The sequence below is a fragment of the Solea senegalensis genome, linkage group LG2 (genome assembly GCF_019176455.1).
Source record: "Solea senegalensis isolate Sse05_10M linkage group LG2, IFAPA_SoseM_1, whole genome shotgun sequence".
Taxonomy (NCBI): Eukaryota; Metazoa; Chordata; class Actinopteri; order Pleuronectiformes; family Soleidae; genus Solea; species Solea senegalensis.
In genome coordinates this window covers 4862704-4883420 of record NC_058022.1, presented here as the reverse complement: position 1 = coordinate 4883420, position 20717 = coordinate 4862704, and the positions used below count along the sequence as shown (strand labels likewise).

General features: G+C 39.5%; 1 non-coding gene across 1 annotated transcript; it reads left to right on the top strand.

Moving 5' to 3' along the window:
• Window positions 1–19071: 19071 nt before the first annotated feature.
• trnal-caa lies at window positions 19072–19181 on the top strand. Its single transcript has 2 exons — window positions 19072–19109; window positions 19136–19181. It is a non-coding gene; the product is annotated as a tRNA-Leu (tRNA).
• Window positions 19182–20717: the final 1536 nt, after the last annotated feature.

The following is a 20717-nucleotide window of genomic DNA, read 5'->3' as shown; positions in this document are numbered from 1 at the left end:
TATCATTTTCCACAAATAACGCATTTTATTTCAAAGTCAGCGACACATGCTCGTGTTTTTTCCTTTAACAGGTAAAAACAGTTTTCTTTTTCTAGTTGTTAAATTTCAAAAATCCAACAAACTATAGTTCTTTTATATAAACTATATCTATATACATATCTTCATTTTATGGGTCAAATAGGTCAAATTTTCCATATTAAATTCATTTGGAAGGAGAGGAGACAAATAACGCCCAACCGGACACAACAGAGTAGAATTTAACTAAACAAAGCAAACACAATATAGAATAGAAAATGATTAAACAGATACAAACACAATATTACAGAAAAGAATACACTTGCCCAAATACAATGAAATTCAATGAAACTAAATTAAAATGTCATTAACAGTTAAAAACCCACAAACTGCTTGACATAATTAAACATCACATGTCGTTATCCCTTGATTAAAAATCCCACATTTGTGAATATTTGATTATTTCTGATATTTAACCAGCACACGAGAAGAATCCCCTGCTGTAGATTTCAATTATCCTCGCGGTCACGTTGGTGTCGGCTGCAGAATCAGGTTCAGGTGTAACGTGGCGATGTGTTCATGAACGCGTGTCAAACACAGAAAACTGTCACTTTCACAAAAGCAAAGTGTCCAACTGTGCACGTACGTACAGCACATACGACTGTATGTAAATGATTCTGTATATTATACGCCCACTGTCAAATATGTATCTGCAATAGAAGCACAGAGAGGGAAAATGAATACGACACGTATCAATCATTTACATCCATATGAAAAAAGGTACACATTTCTATTGCTTCTAAACGGTTACATGCAGTTATAAAATGTTAATTGACAGTAATTAGACTTTTATTTTGATAACTGAGGTTGTTCTTTAGTGTGGATGGACTGAATCATAGACCTTTATTTTGAAAACTCCAGGGATGTGTTTTAGTGTGGATCAACAGAGGACAATGCTTTTATTTTGAAAAATAGAGAGTTGAGTTTCAGTGTGGACAGACAGAGCCGGAGACCTTTATTTTGAAAACTGCAGGGTTGTGTTTTTGTTTGAAAAAAAAGTCAATGAGACTTTTATTTTGAAAGCTGCAGAATTACCTTGGCCAGAGTTGCAGAGTTGTCAAACAGGACTGGAGACCTTTATTTTATTTTGAAAACTGCATAGTTTCGTTTCAGTGTGGATCAACAGGGAGTGAGACTTTTATTTTGAAAACTGCAGAGCGTTGGCCAAACAGAAATTAAAACATTTACTTTGAAAACAGCTGTGTTGTTTTGATACATACTGGTCCTGTTTGTCTTTAGAGTGGCAACACATTTCATTTAGGATATTTTATAAATAGATAAATTAAAGACATACAAGTTTGGCGTGTTTATGTAGAAAGTACAGAGAAACGTGTCAAATAATCCAAAAAGAGAAGCAGAAATATACAGAGGGACTTGAATGAAGTCCTTCACTTTGAGACAAGAGGACCTGTTTGACTCACAGTCAACACTTGGTCCTATTTTATCCACTTATCTTTATATTTACTTAACCTTAAGGCAGGTTTAAGTTAATCTTCTAACTCATCTTCCAAATGTATCTTAATCTCACGGAACACACGAGTCAGATCACATTTAAATCCGGTTACGGTCAACTCTGAGGGGATAAAGTAAAGGGGGGAATATTTGAATTGCATGAACAATATGGCAAGTCATATTACACGCCGCGCTCCTCTTTACAGATGATTTTACATAATTTGCCATTCGTTTTTGAAATAATGAATAGACAATGGGACGTATAATTGTGGAAATTTACAATTCAGAGGACTGCGTCGTGTATAATCGTCATGTATAATTCAGAGAGAGTCAAGCACACAGGTCACCAGTGGCAGAGAGTAAAAGTAACTCCGGTCTACGAGCAAACACTTTTATACTCGGACATCTTTGTCAATATCACCGAGGAAATGTGGAGACGTACAAGCAGAGCATCCACTTACCTTTATACGTCATAAAATACTGTGTAAAAGTCTTTATTTTTGGTAAAATTATGATTATGTCTGTTAAATCCTGTGATTTTTCTTTTTTGGCATATAGAATTCTGACTTTTTCACAGAATTTCGACAGTAGAAGTAGTCGCCAAGGATAGTCATCCAAGCCTCAACCTGGTGACCTTCCAACCGGCTGACAACCTGACGGGCCTTTCACCCGTGAGCTGCTCGATCCTGACGTGTCCGAGATCCGAGCTGTAGCATCGTTCTCTTCTTCTTTGGTAGGTATGCATGCCATTCCCTGTGTCCAGACTTATACCGCCACCCGATGGTGAAGTATACCACAAGCTTTACAAGCTCGGCATAAGTGCAGTGTCTTTTTTTTTTTAACATTTTTGGAAAATCTGGCAACCACACCCCAGCACAGGGATCGCAGTAACACCTTTAACCAACAGCTGGAAAAACTCTTATGTTTTTTTTTTAATGTGGTTGTTTTCTAATAAAGAAATGGAGATTTTATTACACTCAGTCACTGTGACATCGATAAACTATATATTTTCTCCTCAACGGTGAGTTTGTTTCAGTTGTGTCCGTGAAGAGGAACGGGCTGTTCAATAATGGTTATTGTACGTTGTCGACCAGTGGAAACCTCTGACGTCCACTGGCCTCTCTCTCTCACACACACACACACACACACACACACACACACTGTATACTCACACCTCAGTCTGTGCATATAAATTACATTCCAAAGTGCATATGGATGGCCCTCGTTCACACTCAAGGTCTCTTGTTTCAAAGGCATGCTAATGTGTCTGGCAGTGGAACTCTCCCTCTCTGCGCGTCTCTTTTAACTCGCAGTGCTGCCGCGTAGGAGACGATTGAGACTCTTCAACTGCATCAACTCTGTCTCTGTTGAATATGCAGACATTTTAATGACACACATTCAGTGGAAAAAAAAAAATCAAACAAAAACGGAGAGAGAAGTTTCACTCAAAAGAGATCTTTTTTTTTCCAATTCTTCATTGGCGTCTTTTTCACTTGAAACACTGCTGCTAAACACGCAAGTCTGACTGAAACTGGACTGAACAAGACCCAAACTGGTCTGAACATGTTCTACTCTTCCCAACCCTCAACTTTGACCTGGAAATAATAGAAGAAGTCGACGACAACCATCCACATGCACAGGTTAATCAAGCTTGAGGCCTTAGTCTGACTAAGACAGGAAATGGGATAACTTGCCGAGTCCAAATATAGGAGAAAATCTATTTATTGGCCTTGTATGTCTGACTCTGCCTCCGTAGATGGCGCTGTTTCTCTCTATAAGCTAGTGCGCATTGAATCAGTTTCCTGTTGACCTTTACGTCACAGAAAAACAGCAAAATGGATGGTGAGATGGGGCAGAAAGTCCGACTCCAGTCCGACTAAGTGTGTATACATGCAGGAGTAATCAGACTATGAAACGCATTTTTAGTTTATTTGTTTAGTTAGTTTGTTTAGTCAGACTACAGTGTTAACATGACATTAAGAAAACCCAATTATTGTCTTAGTCTGACTAAAAGTGGACTTTTAAATACATGTTACTGCATGTAAACGTTTAACAAGACTCAAACTGGTCTGAACGTGTTCCACCGTTCCAAACCATCAACTACAGCAGTCTACATGCACAGTTTAATCAAGCTATGGCTGTAGTCCAACTAAGACAGGCTATCGGACCACTTGGCAAGTCCGAGTAAACATGCAGTAGTCCAGTTAATCGCAGTGGGAGAAGGAACTTTGCTTTAATGTGAATTTGTGACAGCAGATAAACAAGTTGTACTCTTATCAAAAAACATTCATACAACTCTCACTGTTTGCTATATATCAAATAAAATAAGATAACGCTGTAGACAAGGATCGTGTGCGGGCATAATAAATGTCGGAAAACATTCAAAACATGTCGTACAGTGAAGATGTTATTGATTTTTTTGTGCCTTTACATTCACAGTGAAACCATGTGCAAATCATATTCCGGTTCTCCTCTTCTCCTCAAACACCACTCACTCTGCATTCAGGAAACATTCTTACAGGGCCGGCTCTATGCGTTTTGGTGCCTGAGGCGAGTTTTGGGATTTGATGCCAAAGTAACTCCAAACAAAGCAAGTTTTCAATGAAAAACTGAAATACGTAGAGTGTACATGAAACACTATGTGCTGTGGTGTGGAAGTCGACATTGAAGTTTACAGTAGAAGTATGGACACTACGAGCAATAATAATAGTAAATGGTAATAAAAGTAATAAATATAGAAAACGGTTAAGTAAACAAAACACTGTTACATTACAGATAGATTTGACCCATTTAAACTTCTGTACACTATCTCTTGTTCTTGTTTTCTGTCTTAACTGTTGTTATATTATGAGGTGTGTAACTAGCTAGAGATAGCTAGCCAGAGATATCTAGCTAGTTAGCTAGCTAGCAAATATGAATAAAAGCTAATACTAATACATAATACTAAAAGTAGAATAGGACCAAGTTGTTATACACCCCTATACTTCAAAAACCTAAACCGTACCTTCAAATATAGTTAGTAGAATTGTTCTATGTTGACATCTCATACTTTAATGAGAACACACACTTGATAGATAGATGGATAGATAACAAATGCACCTCATAATATAACTATAGTTATCTAGTTATCTCTAACTAGCTAGTTAGAGCTAGCTAAATATCTATAGATAGATATATCTAGCTAGCTATAGATATCTAACTAATATAATTAAAAACTAAAGGATAAAAAATATGAAACAGTAAATAAATAGTGTTATAATAGAACTAAGAACATAAGATAATACTAAAAACAGAATAGGACCAAGTTGTTGTTATTATTCTATATACACCCCCATACTCAAACTATACCTTCAAATAAAGTTAGAATTGTTCTGTATTGACATTCCATACTTTAATGAGAGACACACGCTGTGTTTGCACACACACTTGTCTCACAAAATGTCTCACTTTGTCTTCGGGACTGCCGCGTCTCAGCACCGAGTCCCCCAGCTTCGTATTTGGGTTTTTGCCCCCCCCTCGGGCAACTAATTAATGCCGCTGTACAAACAGCCGTTGGAATTTTTGGTCATGAATATTCAAACATGCCACTTGCATATCATTTTCTATGCAGCGTTGTAACACAGGGCTTTGGTGTAGCAGCAGTCATTTCATGTTTTTTCTGTATCTGTATCTATATCCGTCCCCCCACAGCCTGAGTCGGTCCCCAATTACGCGGCAAAGTGAGACGGAAACAAGGTGCAAAGACGTATTTACTGTATATTTTGACATTTTTTAATTCACCTTTTTTTTTATTTTATATTTTGCTGTCACTTTTTCATTTCCCAATTTCTGTTCTCATTCGTCTCTTGTTGCATTTTGATGCTACCGTTGTGCTGCTGTGTCAATTTCTCCTTTGTGAATTATATTAGTAAACGTATATAAAGTAAATCTTATCTTATAGTAGTGGTTCCCAAAGTCTGGGTCGGGACCCACAGATGGGACGTGAGAGATGTTGTTTTTTGGTCCCCCAAACTAATTTTAAAGAATTTTCTCAAACTTTTAGTTCAGAATTATGTGTGTTTGATTTAAATAATACACATTACAAATTATTTTTTTAATGGTAAATTAATTAAATATTCATTTTTAATGCATACTATTTCAATATATCTAGTGTTACAGATATGGCTTTAAATGAGTTGCTATATTGCAATTACCTTGATTTATATTTTGGTTCGGGTCACAATATTGGGTTTCATTAAGCTCTTACTATTTTTTTTATATAGAAAATAATCATTATTTCTTACATATTTGTTGTGCAAAAACGTACAATTACAACAATTACAAAAATACACCCAAAATGTGACTGTCACTGATATACATTTATTTGGGTTTAATGAATATGTGTTTGAGGTTTAATGAGTTGGATAATGGATATTTATTACATTATTTATACATTTTCCCTTTTGCAAACTTTTGTATTTCACAAAAAATGGCACATTTTATCGTTTGCCGAGTATTTTCATTTATTATTTCCCCTCCTAACAATTTCTTCTTTACGGAAAAACTCAAAACTACATCCTACAAACCTAAAACAACCCAAATAAGTTAAATAATTTCCTATTCTTCAGGTTCAGCATCACTTCACGCTACTTCAAATATCTCGCTCCACATCCAGCAGCTCTCAGAGGTAATAAAAATAAATGTGTGTTGTTCCATTCTGTTGAACCACACATGTTTATTAATTTTCTTTCCTTTACAAAAGGGCATTGTCATATTTGTTACCCTCAAACATGTCAACACTTAAATAAAACAAACAGGCAACAAGCACTGCTTATCATATTTAATATACAATATTCAAATACGTACGTATGAGTATTCAAATGATTCCTGCGCTTCGCCGTATCGCTCTTCATGCGAATTCATAAAAGTGTCGCTTAATATGCGACCTCACTTCATTAGAGGAACATTTATGAGAACGATGTATTATGTATAGAAGCAAACGTGGGGCCTGTTTACTAACGCTTGAACTACTGTACGCTCTTACTGACATTAGAGTCTCATGGCGCGTGGACGTTAGCGAAAGGTGACGTCTCGAACAAAGTCTTTGAGTTCAGATTTGTGGAAAAAAGAATCTGAAAAACAGCGCTGACGAGAGCAGGAAATCTCTCCGTGCCTTCAGGAAACCGCGTGCGAGCGCCGCAGGAACACGGCTCTGATTAGAGGACAGGAAATGCTCCCTTTTTTTAAAAAGAAAAAGTGAAGAAATTGTTAAAAAAAAAGAACATTACATCATTATTTTATAGTTATAGCAAGTAGCAAATAAAAAAAAACAGTGGATTTCAGGAAATTCAAATTACCTGGAGCAGCTCGGGGCGATGAACAATCCGGTTTATTGGCGTTAAAATTCAAAAATAAAGCGTAACCCCCTTTTCTTTTATTCACCGCGGCAACCAACAGGCTTCACATGTGTCCTTCATCCCGTTCCTGCTCCTGTGCTTTTATACTGGTTTCAACTTGCAAAAAATGACACCTTTGACCCCGAGTCGGGCTGACATTCCCCCCAGAAAGTAAAATCCTGTGTGTGTGTGTTTGCATTTTGTAAAAGCAGACTTTGTATTAATGGAAGTATAATATAATATAATATTATCTGCAGCTCAGGAAAGCAGTGAATAATGTATCGCCATGCAGATGACAGCGAATGAATATGTCCATATATTCATGTATTTGCACAGGGGAAAAAAGACAATGGTGGACACATTTAAAACATGTAAGTAGCTTAAGTTTGACTGAGCTTAATCTTGAGTTTTATTACTTTAAGTAGTTGTTTTAAGTTTGTTTACTATACCGTACCTTCTGGTGTTTTTTGTAACTGGGCTATTTTGCGTGGTACGATCTCGTGTTTCCTATTATACGACCTCATGAACACGTCGTCTTCTTTTTGTATAAAGAGCAGAGAAGTGGCTGAAGGAAGAAAAGACAGGAAGCAGCCGCTGATACGGTGACCGCAAAGTTTTCCTCTAAAAAGTTCCACAAAGTTAAAAGAAAAGAGAAGGAAAGAAAAGAAAGGAACTGTCAGTTGAGGTTGACGTTGCCTAAAAGTCAGATGCCAGAGGGAGCTTGTGTGTGTGTGTGTGTGTGTGTGTGTGTGAGGGGCTGGTAAATGTTACCACTGATAAATAAACATTATTTAAAAGATCTGTCAGCTCTCGTTAGGACGCGGCCGCGCTCCGTTTGTTTCACCGCTCTGAGGGGACGAGGAATATTTAATCACTCCATATGAATGACATGAATAATCACACACACACACACACACACACACACACTTGCATATGAACAACATGAATGTGAAAAACAACGTAAAGTTGAAATGTTTTTGTATTTCAACACTTACAACTATATAAATGTAACATAGTGATGGATGTTTACAGTTCATTTATTATCGTCTTTATAGTATTTATAGTATAATCTTTTTGCATACTGTATATTGTTATTGTGTATCATATTTGTATTATGAATTGATATTTAATATTTTGCTATTCTGTCATTTATATTTATCTTTTATTACATTTTGCTGCTACCTGCTACCGTTTGCAGCTGTGTCAATTTGAATTTCCCCTTTGTGAATTATATTATTAAGCATAAATCTTATCTGATCTCAGTGGTTCCCAAAGTCTGGGTTGGGACCCACAGATGGGATGTGGGAGATGTTGTTTTTGGGTCCACCAATTTTATAGAATTTTCTCAAACTTTAAGTTCAGAATTATGTTCATATGCTTGTTAAATAAGTTTTAAATTAATTTAACGTGCTTTGCAGATGATTTGTTTACAAATTTAAAATGATATCCACAATGTTACAGATTTGGCTTTAAATGAGTTGCGTAATAGATGACAATAGAGCGAAAGATAAGTAATAATAAAGTTAATTAGTATTATTTAGTTATTGTTATTTGTTTCATTTTCTACACACTGGTCAAAATTCCTCAGCTCCACTATGATCACATATCCACCAGAGGACGTTTGTGTACCACTCGGGGTACCACAGTTTGAGAACCATGGTTTTAGGACGATATTGTCTAAATTTATTTCTTAAGATGTTCACAAAAAACATTCTTTCAACATTCTCACCTGAAAGTCAGACAGTTGTGCGTCAAGTTTGGCACATTGGACACCTGCTGGTTGGCATGGTGACATCTTAACCTCTGGAATGAGCAAGGGGGCATCTGCTTAGCAGATAAAGTAGGGGTGGGTGGGGGGGGGCAAACAGGTTGCCCTTAGCAACAAGCTCCGGAGCAGGCCTTGGCACCTGCACATATACTGTATACATGGATAAATGAGCATTTACCGTCCATTCATCCGCCCTCTTATCTGTCTGTCCCAACCATTACATTTCCATTAAAAACAAAAAATATGACTTTTTTTTCCCACATTCCATTGATTCTCTCAATTGTTGTTGTTGGCTGTTGATTTTATGTAAATTCATTTTTTTTTTACACTTAGCCGTATTCAGTATGATTCCCCTGTTGTTGAGCTGATGCCACCAGGCTTGTCACCTCGCTAACTCCTGTAAAACGATTAAATTAATACAAATCTAATGAGGCATTCTGGTGTGATTTGATGATTAAAAACCTACTTTGGATGCTTTTACACGCTGAGGAGAGGTTTACAGTAAGTAATCTTCTGTGTTGGGCAGAAATTGACAGAAATTGGGAGAATTTAGAATATATTTCCTGGTTCTATATGAAGCTAAAGTCCATTAAGGACGTGGATTAATATTTATTCTGACTGTCAGGTGTAAAGTTGCATCACCCGCAGTATTCTCCCTTTCTTAACCTTCACTTTCTCTAAACGCTTAAGCAGCATTTTGCATGTGAATACATTTCCTCAGAGTGAGTTTAATATCTTTTTTTTTTGCATTATGTGCCACAATGATGGATTGTCCTGATTGTAGATCCAAGAATTGACAAAACAGAAGGAGGTGAAGACGCAGGCAAAGCTGTCATTTGATGGCGTTTGTCCAGCCGCGCAGGCCGATCAGCGCAGGACAATAAATCTTCTGAATGCATATTTAACACTGAATCAATGTACACTGCAGCTTGAAGGTTAACTTGTTTTTTTTCTCCTTATTTTGCTTAGATTTGATATTCAAATGCCGCCCGTCTGACATGGCAACAGCCCACTCACAGCACTTTTTATTTATGGTTCACTGATATTCTGGAGTTTTTTCTGAGAAGTTTTTTCCAACTGAGACTTATTTGTAGTTATTTAATGGAAAAAAGCGTCTACATTTAACTTAGCTAATATGTTTAATTCCACAAAAAGGATTTTTGCTGTCTGTTGATACACACGTGGAACTGTCTGTCAGTATTACTAAATCATTAAACACTAAATTATCTTCTGTAAATAAATACTTAGTTAGAAGTCAGTAACATCTATGTATTTAAATATTCAGTCCATATTAAAATAACTAAAAACTCGACCTATGTTTCACATTTTGCCAACTTTTATATTTAGATTCTCTCTCTAGGGATTGCCACAATGGATCGTCTGCCTGATAGATAGTTCTTGTTTAACAATAAGAAAAATGTAATTCTAGATACAAGACTATTGCAAGAACGGGTGAATGTCAAGTTGTGCACCCTAAAAAAAAACTAATTAAAAGAAACTACAAAATATAACCTTATTTTTATTTAAAATCTTAAATTGTTACAACAGGAAGTAGCTTGTTTTGACAGGAAGTAGCCACGTAGCTCGACACACAGGCTTCAAACAATTCAGCAACAACCTCCTTCCTGTCTGCTGCGACACAGGTATGCGACTTTTTACATTTTACTTATCATATGTAACGTATATTTTTATTGTTTAATTTGTTTAGGACTCCACGTGCGTCTGACTGGTGTTTGTGTTTGTTTTTACGCACTTTCTGTCGAACATTGAACAGAGACGGCCTTTTAATTCTTTGACTTAACACAACACAGACGTATAACATTTTGTTTTTGCTTATTATGTGTATTTTCATCTTTCTTAAATCTTAAAGAGAGACGTGTGTGAGCAATTTGGGTTGAAAATGCATTTTTTAAAAGCTCCACCTTTGCAGTAGTGATGTAGTAACTGATGATAGCTAGCTAGCTCGCTAGCTATCATCATTACATCTAGATAGATCATGCTGTGTTTGAACACACACTTGATAGATAGATAGATAGATAGATAGATAGATAGATGGATAATTAAGAAGAAATAGAAGTGCACAACTTTCTTCAACACTGAATTGAAGTCAGATAAACACGACTGAACTGCTCCAGCACTCCATCTTGGGATTTGTGTCTCTGTTCTGTTAACAAGGTGCCGCGGCTGCGAATCAGAGCTGCTAATGACTTAAAGAGCATATCAGCTGAGGCTTGTTTGCTGAACGGCAGAGGAGCAGCAACAGCGCTTTGACTTTCCTGCTTTAATTATGGATTGGCTAAAGCACAACTCCCTGTGGTGACGACACATAACCAATACTCATGCGCTCGGGTCTATTAGTGCTCAAAACGGGGCCCTCAAGGACCGCGGGTTCCCTGCAGTGGCCCGGTCATTAATGTATAAGAGAGTAATGTATCTTAAATCCTCTGTTGACATTGTCTGTCTGTGTACACCTGACAATAGGATGGTGTTTCTGCATTCAGTGGACGCAGGTATTGACCGAGTTCTACGTGGAGGTCACAAGTTCACCTTCATTCCCGTGCAGACGTTCTTCCGCTTACACGGGGAGAGAAAAAAAACACCAGTCACTGCTTGTCTCAATCAAGCCCTGATCAAGCACAAAGTCAGACCTGACTCTCAATAATACATGACTCACCTTCCCGTTCTCTGTCCCCACAGGGAGACGGAAGAGAGTGAGCAGGTTCAAATAGCGCTCCTGCCTTCATCTTCAGCTGCTGCCACATTCTCTGACACGGCTCCGTCCTGGAGAGGCTGATGCCGCTCGACTGGAAGGGTTGTCCTCGTCGTCAAAGACCGACTCCGCTGTGAGTTACAGAGATTAGTGTGGATGTGCAGGGGAGAGAATCTCAATGTTGAAGCATATTTGTGAGTGGACGTACTGTAGTCTCTGTACACGTCATGTTCAAATTGTTGAACAGGCAGCCACAGAAGAAAAAACATATGACATATCCTTGATGAAGGAGGGATGTCATGGTTGTGGGAAAAGAAGAATATGCTGGAACTGTCAATAGCGGCTGTGGATCAACAGAAGCAGATCAGCTCTCTTACAAAAGTAACAAAACAAACAAAAAACATCCCATATCGTCTATTTCAGTTAGTCAGATATCATTGATATTATTGGTATTTTGGACCATATAACATTTATCGCATATCGTACAGTGTGGTACCCTGTGATTCCCACCCCTAATGGTGATCTATTTTGTAAATATGTTAGTTGAAGAAACCTGAACGTGTTGTTAGGACCATACTGGTCTCTTGTCTTGTATTTTTTATGCAAAGTTATTGGGCGTTGTTGCTGAACTAGAGGTAGAAACTTGCAGTGATTATCACAACTCCTTCAACGGAGCGGTTTTGCAAAGAGCGCAAAATGCTAATTTAAGTCCAGGTTTTCCACTTTTCTTGTCCGCGTCGCAAGTCATTTGATTACAACTAAATAACATTAGTTCTTCTTTGACCGTGGACGCTGACGCCGGAGCGGACGACAGCGGCTCAGTGCTGACGCTCTTTGGCTGGTGATAAAGACTGAGTCTGTTCCTTTAGCTCCATGTGTAGTCATGTGTATAATTGCTCTGGGACTGGAAATGCACCATGTGTGAATATAAAGGAAGGTCCATCTAATGGGAGACACTATTCAAACAACATAGCTTCCGTTTGTCTGAATGTCCCGCGTCGTTGTGGAGGATGGAGAACGGTTCAAGAATACAGTGAGGAGCTAACGAGAAACGCTAACAGGGTCATTAAAACAAAACAAAACAACATCAACAGGAAGAGGTGGGAAATTTAAAGGTCACTGTGCTCGTCTGTACTTTGATGGGACAGTCAGGTCAATTTGTTGACGGAAAAATAGTGCTTGTCATTGTCCTCTCACAGCAAAAAGGTCACAGGTTTGAATCACAGTTTAACAGAGGGCCTGTATGGGTGGAGTTTGCATGTTCTCCTCTTCTCTCCAGACACTCAGGGTTTTCCCCAATCCAAAGATTTTAAATTTGGGGTCATATTACTGTATTGAAGAGCGTGAGTGTGAATGGAACGCATTGGTTTGGTCATTTTTTTGACTTTCCAGTAAGAACAGTACCAAACTAACTGCCCCCAATTGTTCCATTTTTCGGTACCCTTCCCCTGGTGTACCAGAGTAACTGTAAGGAATGATATGGGTGGAGCTAGACCCACAACAGTCAGCTGATTTGGCGAGAGAAAAGCGTCACTACATCGCATTGTTGGCGCATTGGCACAATGTCACGCTACGTATCTCATTGACGCGGGCTTTGGCGTTTCAAAACTTACCCTACCGTACTGTACCAAACCGAACGGTACCATGATGAAAGCATGGCATAATAGACTGCCGTCCATAGGCCCATTTATTCTCTATGCAAAAAGATGGAGTCAGAAACTGAGCCTTTTGTCCGTCCTTTGCGTTCTTTTGGTTTGTCATTGTGCTCGTCACAGGAGAGCTTACAATGGTGATTAAATGGGGCAGTACCACCGGCAGTTTCCGGGCAGTTTCCGTCCTGGTAGGGATGTGTGTGCGTGGGTTTTCTCCTTGGAGAACAAGCTCCATGCTGAAAGGCCCTTGTTCTGACTGGGTCCGCGACCCCGGGTCTTCTTGCTGTAAACCACTACTGCATGTAACTATACACAGTTAAATAAAATGAGGAACCAACTGCAGGACGAAAACAACAAAAAGAGTCTTCAATGGATGAAAAAAAAATATCAAAAACACACACGAGGTACCAGCAGGGCAGATTTGGAGCAGGTGTGAAACAGATAAACACTCACGTTTGGCAGTTGTGTGGCCGTGGTTTTTGGCGAAGCGCCGTCCCTCCCACTGCGGGACAAAACTGTGAAACCAGACCACTGCACTCAAAGACGTGGGAGGGACGAGTGTCTGAAGAGGACGAGCGGCGGAGTGACCGGGCTAAATGTAAATGTCTCATCGATCGTTTGACCGAGGCAAACACAGACCCCTGCTCCTATCGATCACGGCCAAGGGCAGGATGAGGCTGCCAACTCAGACACTGACCTCTGCCACCTTGACCTTGGCCTAAAGCCAGATAACTGCCCTCTCACCTCCATCGTGTGACCTCTGACCTTCACAGAGTCCCAGGGGTTCACAGATGTGACCTGATCAGTGTTTTGCTCTCCTGCAGCTGTGCTCCCTTAATCTTACACTGACTAATCCAAGGCACGGGGGACATCTCCAGAGACTCTGTGTGTGTTTAAAATAAACACTCAGCATGTTAACCGCACCATTTAAAGGTTAAATATGTAATAAATGTATTATCGTAAGACATTAAATGACATAAAATGCTGGTGGTTATTTTTCAGGGCCACTAAACTTCATGGGGATCCGGCACTAATGAGGAAAAACCTCTTTTCTTAAGGATAAAGACGTGTATTGTGGTTATGGTTAACGTTAGGGAAACGAATGGACTTCAGTGCAGTGTCCTCAGAAGAATAGCTGTGCAAACCTCTGTTTGTGTGTATGTGTGTGTGACAGAGGATGTTTTGTGTGCGCTGAGGAGCAGATGTTACGATTACTCGCAGCTCTGTTTGTATTGATCATGTAATTTAATTACTCCTATACAAGCCGGCATTAAACACACAAACAAGCACAGACAGGGAGGCGATGGATCACAGTATCAGACAACTTTGACTTTGTCTGTGTTAATGCCTCACACAGAGGAGGATTTTCTTTTTTTAAATGTCTGAAATTAAACTCTCTGGAGTCTAATTTGTGATGTTGAGATAAAATAAAATGGATTTTTTATACGGTCTCTTTTGTCTTTGGGATGAGTTGTCATATCAGATGCTTGAATTCTGATAATGCAGCATAATCTGAAGACAAATACGCTTCATTAATAAACAAATTATCGTCATTACCCGCTTTTCCACCACAGGAACTGTTCTCATTTACCCAGGATTTTGAAAAACCTCGCAAATGACCCCAAACTTTTTTACCAAAAGAAATATCTCCTCTTATTCAGATCACTGATTGGTGGAACACCATTTGCAGACCTTTACAAGAAGAAAGAAGAAGAAGCGACCGTCGTTTTCCAGAAACTTTGAGGTGCGGTGGAAACCGGGAATTCTTTTCCCCAGGTAAATACATTCCTGGAAATGCTGTTTACAAAGGGGCTTTTATTATAATATTATGAATTATATGGGTTTAAAAACCCCCCTCTGAGTTGAACTTTGCCCTTAGAACACAGAGAATTGAGGCTGCTTTTTTTACGTTAAAACAGATGCTCTACATGTGCAATACAGAGTGTCTTCTATCCTTTTTTTCCATTATAGAAATATATTTTCCATTTTCACCAACTATATAAATACTCCTGAGCAAAAAGGTACTCACAATTGACGAAATCTGATTGAATTTGTGAAATTTGGAAATACGTCACAGCTCAAAAATCAAAGAAAAACTATTCTATTTTGTGACTTCTGCACAATTATCACTACTCACTACAGTTTTATATGCAAAACTTTGACTCAGCGACACACAACAAGAAGAAAAGACGCACTTTTTAAAGCCTGAATATGTGACCCATAAACACGCACTCCCAGGACGTCCTTATAAGGAGTTGTGTATTATTCCCACAGCAATTCACCGAGGACACTGATGCTTTTGCTTCATTTTTTTTTTCTTCCCTTCATTTTAACTTGAGAACAGGCACAATGTTAATGACCTCCAGCGCTGAGGTTCTTAAATCTTGACAAACTTGTTACAAACAAGCAACAGACGACGCAGGTTTATTGAATTTGGCAACTACAGACGAAGAAGCAGCTTCTTCTCTGTTTGGCAAATATCCCCTATTTTTTTTTTTACGAGCTGTGTGTGTACACGTGTGTGTGTGTGTGAGTTATTGATCGCCTCTACCACCACCACCCACCCTGTCCGGCAGCGGCAAACACCTGAGCCTCCACCTCGTCATAAATCAGTAATCACTTAAATATTGGAGAGAGAGAGAGAGAGAGAGGGAACCGATCACAGCCACGTTATTGGGATGAAAATGATTTAAATGAGTGAAATGAGACACTAACACTCTGCACTTTGATGATGCAAAGACTCTGCATGTGGTTTTAAGTCAATAATGACTTAAGCAATTAACTCAACTGATCTTTTCAGTAACACCTGCAGCGGGAGGCTCAATCACACTTTCTTTTTTTCTTTTTTTTACCCCCAGAACAAAACATTGAATTCATGTCTTACTGCTAATTGTCTGGTTATTTGGTCCCGGTCTTTATACTGTAGGTTCACGGCGGCTCTGTCCCGTCTCCAGTCGCTCTACATCGTGGGCTTTCTGCCTTTATCAATCTACTGGAACCCAGAACAAAGACCTTCGTGTTCAAACAGCAATTACTCTCTCATCTTCTGAGGCAACAGCACAGGCCTAATTGGATTTAAATGAACCCCCACCCCCCCTCCCTCCCCGATTTTCCCTTTGTTACAGCAAATAATATTCAAGGCTTTTTAATTAGGATCCGATACAAGCCCACGTGTGTGGAGGGTCGGTAGTTGCTTTCATGTCCTGCTCTTCAAAATAGAGCGGACGTTGTTGAGGTGCAGACGTGTAGAGTCTGTCTCAGTGGGAGGTTTTTTCGTGTTGTGGGGGCCGTGGTCCTTTCTTAAGGAGGCGTGGATCAGTTCGTTAGCAGAGCTCTGATGTGACTGGTCGACTTATTTCTGAAATTCCCAGGGTTTTTGTGACTCGTGCGTTTGTGCGGTTCCAATAATTCCCATTTGGAAGATGCTTCTCATCATCTTCCCACATTGTGTTCTGCTGTTGTTTCTTCACTCTTTGCTAAAGGCATCATCTGCTGATTTCCTGTTTTTTTTCTCTGTTAAAGACTGATTTAAACTCTTTTAATCCATTGCTGGTGTAGTGGTTAGTACTCTACACTACAAGAAGACCCGGGTTTACAACCGGGTCAGAACAAGGGCCTCTCTGCATGGAGTTTGCATGTTCTTGCCATGTATGCATGGGTTTTCTCCGGGTTCTCCGGTTTCCTTCCACAGTCCAAAAACATGCAGATTTGTGGATCAGTCAAATTGGACACTCTAAATTGACCGTAGGTGAGAGAGTGGATGGTTGTTGGTGACCTGTCCAGTGTGTGATCCCGCCCTTTGCTCTATGTCAGCTGGGATTGGCACCAGCGCCTCCCCGTGACTCTCATGTGGAGGACAAAGTGGGAGACGATGTATAATCCATTGTTAATTCTGGACATTGGTCAAACTTGTAGACTCTATGACGATCAAATAATTGCCCACTTTAATTGTTTATTTCTCCATTAGTCCATGTCATGGTGATAACATGACCTCTGACCTCTGTGGACAGTTTCTGAAACTGGAAGTCTTTAAACATCACCTGCAGCTCATATTAGCCGTGTCTGATTGTCTATATTTTCCTCTAATAAGTTGATCGGCTCAGGCTTCTTGGAAAAATCTCAAAAACTAACGATGGTAATTTGATGAAATCAATCCGGTGTGTTGGAGCATGGAAACATCTAAAACAGGCAGGACCAGGATTGGGAACCACTGTTCTAAAATGTTCTATAATGTTCTAAAATGTGTTCTTTTTCTTGTCCATACTTATACATTCATGTCCACGTAAGTATCAACTTTTAAGTGCAGATTGGATTTCCGCGTGCTTCAGTGAAAGATTAAAGAGAAAGAACATCATCTTTTTCATTTGCTGATAACATTTGCTGCCTCCTTTTTTTTGCCTGACGCTGTACAGTTAAGGTCATTTCTTGGAAAAGTTAATTATAAAGTGCTGAGTAGAAAATGTGTTCACACTCCACTTCCCTAATGTGTGGTTGTCATTTTCTCTCTCTCTCTCTTTTTTCTTTTTATTCTGAGAAAGAAGTGGAAATATTAAGGAAAATATTAGCGTGTAGTAAGGCAGTGTGTGTGTGTGTGTGTGTGGGGGGCTGTTTTCTTCACAGCAGTGTTACTTTGTAAGTGCAAGCAAATTTATATTCACAGGTCAAACATGCTGTGACATTATAGATTTTTAAAAGCAAAAGCATTTCCCGAGCACAACTCTGTAATTATGAAGTGACTACAGTGAAAGGATGGAGTGAGAACTTACAGCTGAGACTCTGTGTGTAAAAGGTCTGATTGAGAGAAACCGGAGCCGCGATTTTTTCCAATCCTCCTCATTTTCTGCCTCTTTTCAACGGCGTGTTCGGGCCCTTATTCCATCAGGTGAAGTCAAACAGTTCCATGTGGTTTGTGAGTGAATTAATCATCATGATTAATTGGCTTTCAAGTTAAATATCCAGTGAGCGATGTCAGGCTGCCAGACATCAGGACTAAATTGACAGGCCTTTAAGAAGAAGCAGATTGATTTACACAGCAGCTAATGAATCCCCCTCCATCAGGAAGGGGAGGAAAGGTAAACAACTCTTTTCTCTTTCCTCCTCCCATCTGCCTTGTTTGAGCGAAGCCTGCTCTCCCTGTATTGAAATCTAACCTGGTTGACTATTGATAAGTTCTCTTCCTTTTTCCACCGTGATTACACAGCAGCTGAGAGAAAAGCAAGCGTTAAAGATAAACTACGCCAGCGTTCAGACATCAGTCACCTGCTGTGACTGTGCGCGGATTTATTTCTGTCGATTCACTGCAATTATTAGCATTTTTCTTTTTAATGAACTGGAAACTTCATGTAACGGGATTTGATTTGTGTGTGAATGGATGTATTGTTGGGTAAATGGATGGATGCACAGATGCATGTATGTATAAATGGACGGTGGATTGATGTACATACAGATGGATGGATTGTTGGATGAATGTATGTATGTATGGATAGATGGATGGATGAATGGATGGATGTATAGACACATGGATGGATTGTTAGATAAATAGATGGATGATAGACGGACAGATAAATTGGGTGTATGGATTGTTGGATGAATGGATGGATGACAGGCGGATAGATGGATTGTTAAATAGATGGATGGACGGATTCATTGTTGGATGAATGTATGTATGTATGGATAGATGGATGGATGGATGTATAGACACATGGATGGAATGTTAGATAAATAGATGGATGATGGATGGATGACAGCCGGATAGATGCGTTGTTAGATAAATAGATGAATGGATGGACGGATTAATTGTTGGATGAATGTATGTATGTATGAATGGATGGATGTCTGATTGCTGGGAGAATGTAAACCTGCATGTGAGGAGCAGAAGGATCATGAGCATGGCAGCTGCATTTTGCCTCATGTTGTTTTGGTCATTTTCATGTTTAAAATATTTATATTCAAATATAAAGGTATAGTTCATATTAGTCTCATCGTCCATTCTTTCCTCAGCTGTAATTCAAAACTATAAATACCTGTACTTGGGGATGTGTCAGGGTGGCCGAGCGGTCTAAGGCGCCAGACTCAAGGTGATATTCCTTCCTCATCATGGGGCTTCTGGTCTCTGAATAGAGGCGTGGGTTCGAATCCCACTCCTGACAGTTCTTCTTATTTAATTACGGTATCGGGCTTGTAACCAGAGGGTCGTTAGTTCATATCCCAAGATGGGTCAAGGGCTGGGGTGCCCCTGAACAAAGACACCTAATCCCCATTGCTTGTGTAAAAAGTATGGGTTAAATTCACTATCACTAATTTGTGTAAGTGCAAAAATAACTATTTCTATTTCTGTTCCCTCGAAACTCACCTGTGAGGGCTCTGTCTATATAATGTGTGGTTCTTTGCAGTTCCTGCTGTTCCTGTTTTCATGGCTCACCTGTTCCTCACTTCCTGTTCCCGCTCTTGATTATTTCGTTTTCCCTCCATTTATCTGGCCACGCCCACTTCCTGTCCCTGTTGTTTGCACCCAGTCAACCTGTGTCCATATACTCCAGCATGTACCACATGTCTCTGCCACATTTGTTTCTTCTCTCAGTTTCCTCTGGTGTCCGTCGCTCTTGCAGGAGTTTCAGTTTCAGGAGTTTTCATCTTCAACCTGGTTTGTATTTGTTCTTGTTTTTGGCTTTTTGCCTTGCCCTTGCCTGATTTGTTTGCTTGGTTTGAATTGCTTTGCTGTGTATGACCTTGTCTGCTCACTGGATTTAGTTGTTTGGCTGTTGTACTGGACTTTGGCTGTTTTCTCTCCCAATGTACATACATGCGCTACAACCAGAGCAAGAAGAGGGATTTGTTAGCTGCTATTTGCTAGAGAATTCACTTTTACTGTTGTTTTTTGGTCATTTAGTCGTCTTAAGAGAATAGTAAAAGTTGGGAGAGGCTGATTCTTAGCTGCCATGTTTGCAGTTATGCAGAATCTTTACATTTTTTGTTTGAATAAAGAGAATTCAGTTTACTGACAAACACTCTAGGTTGATGTTAGGTATCAGAATGTATTTTAAGAAACATTTTCACTCGCATGCAGTTACATGAATGTTAAAAGTCAGATAAAGACAACAATTTAAGACAACACCGTAGCCCGTGGCCAAGTGGAAAGGGAACTTGACTTGTAACTGGAGGGGCGCCAGTTCAAATCCCCACCCGGCCAAAAAGGGCTGAGGTACCCCTGAGCAAGGTACCCAACCCCCAATGCTCCTGGGGCGCTACTCAGTGTGGCATCCCACTGCTCCTAATTCTGAGATGGGTCAAATGCAGAGGAATACTTTCCCTAAGGGGATTAATAAAATTCAATTTGGTCTTCTTAATAAACGTTAGTCCAACTAAAGTCTAGTCGAGCTAGCCTTAGTCAGACTAACATATCTGGATAATGCGATTCATAGTCTGATTACCAACATTTCCTCATTTCCATGGCATAAAAATTGCAGTGGCGGCGCCTTTCTTCGGACAGCACGGCAACCACGAGCGTCATTTACCATCTAATTTTCTATTAAGATTACAGCAGATACGAAACATATAGAACCACAGCACCATCCATCTCGCCGTTCACTGTAAACTGAGTCAATACGCACTAGCTTATAGAGGGATATAGCGCCACCTGCGGAGGCGGAGGCAGACGTACACGGCCAATAAATCGATTATTCGTC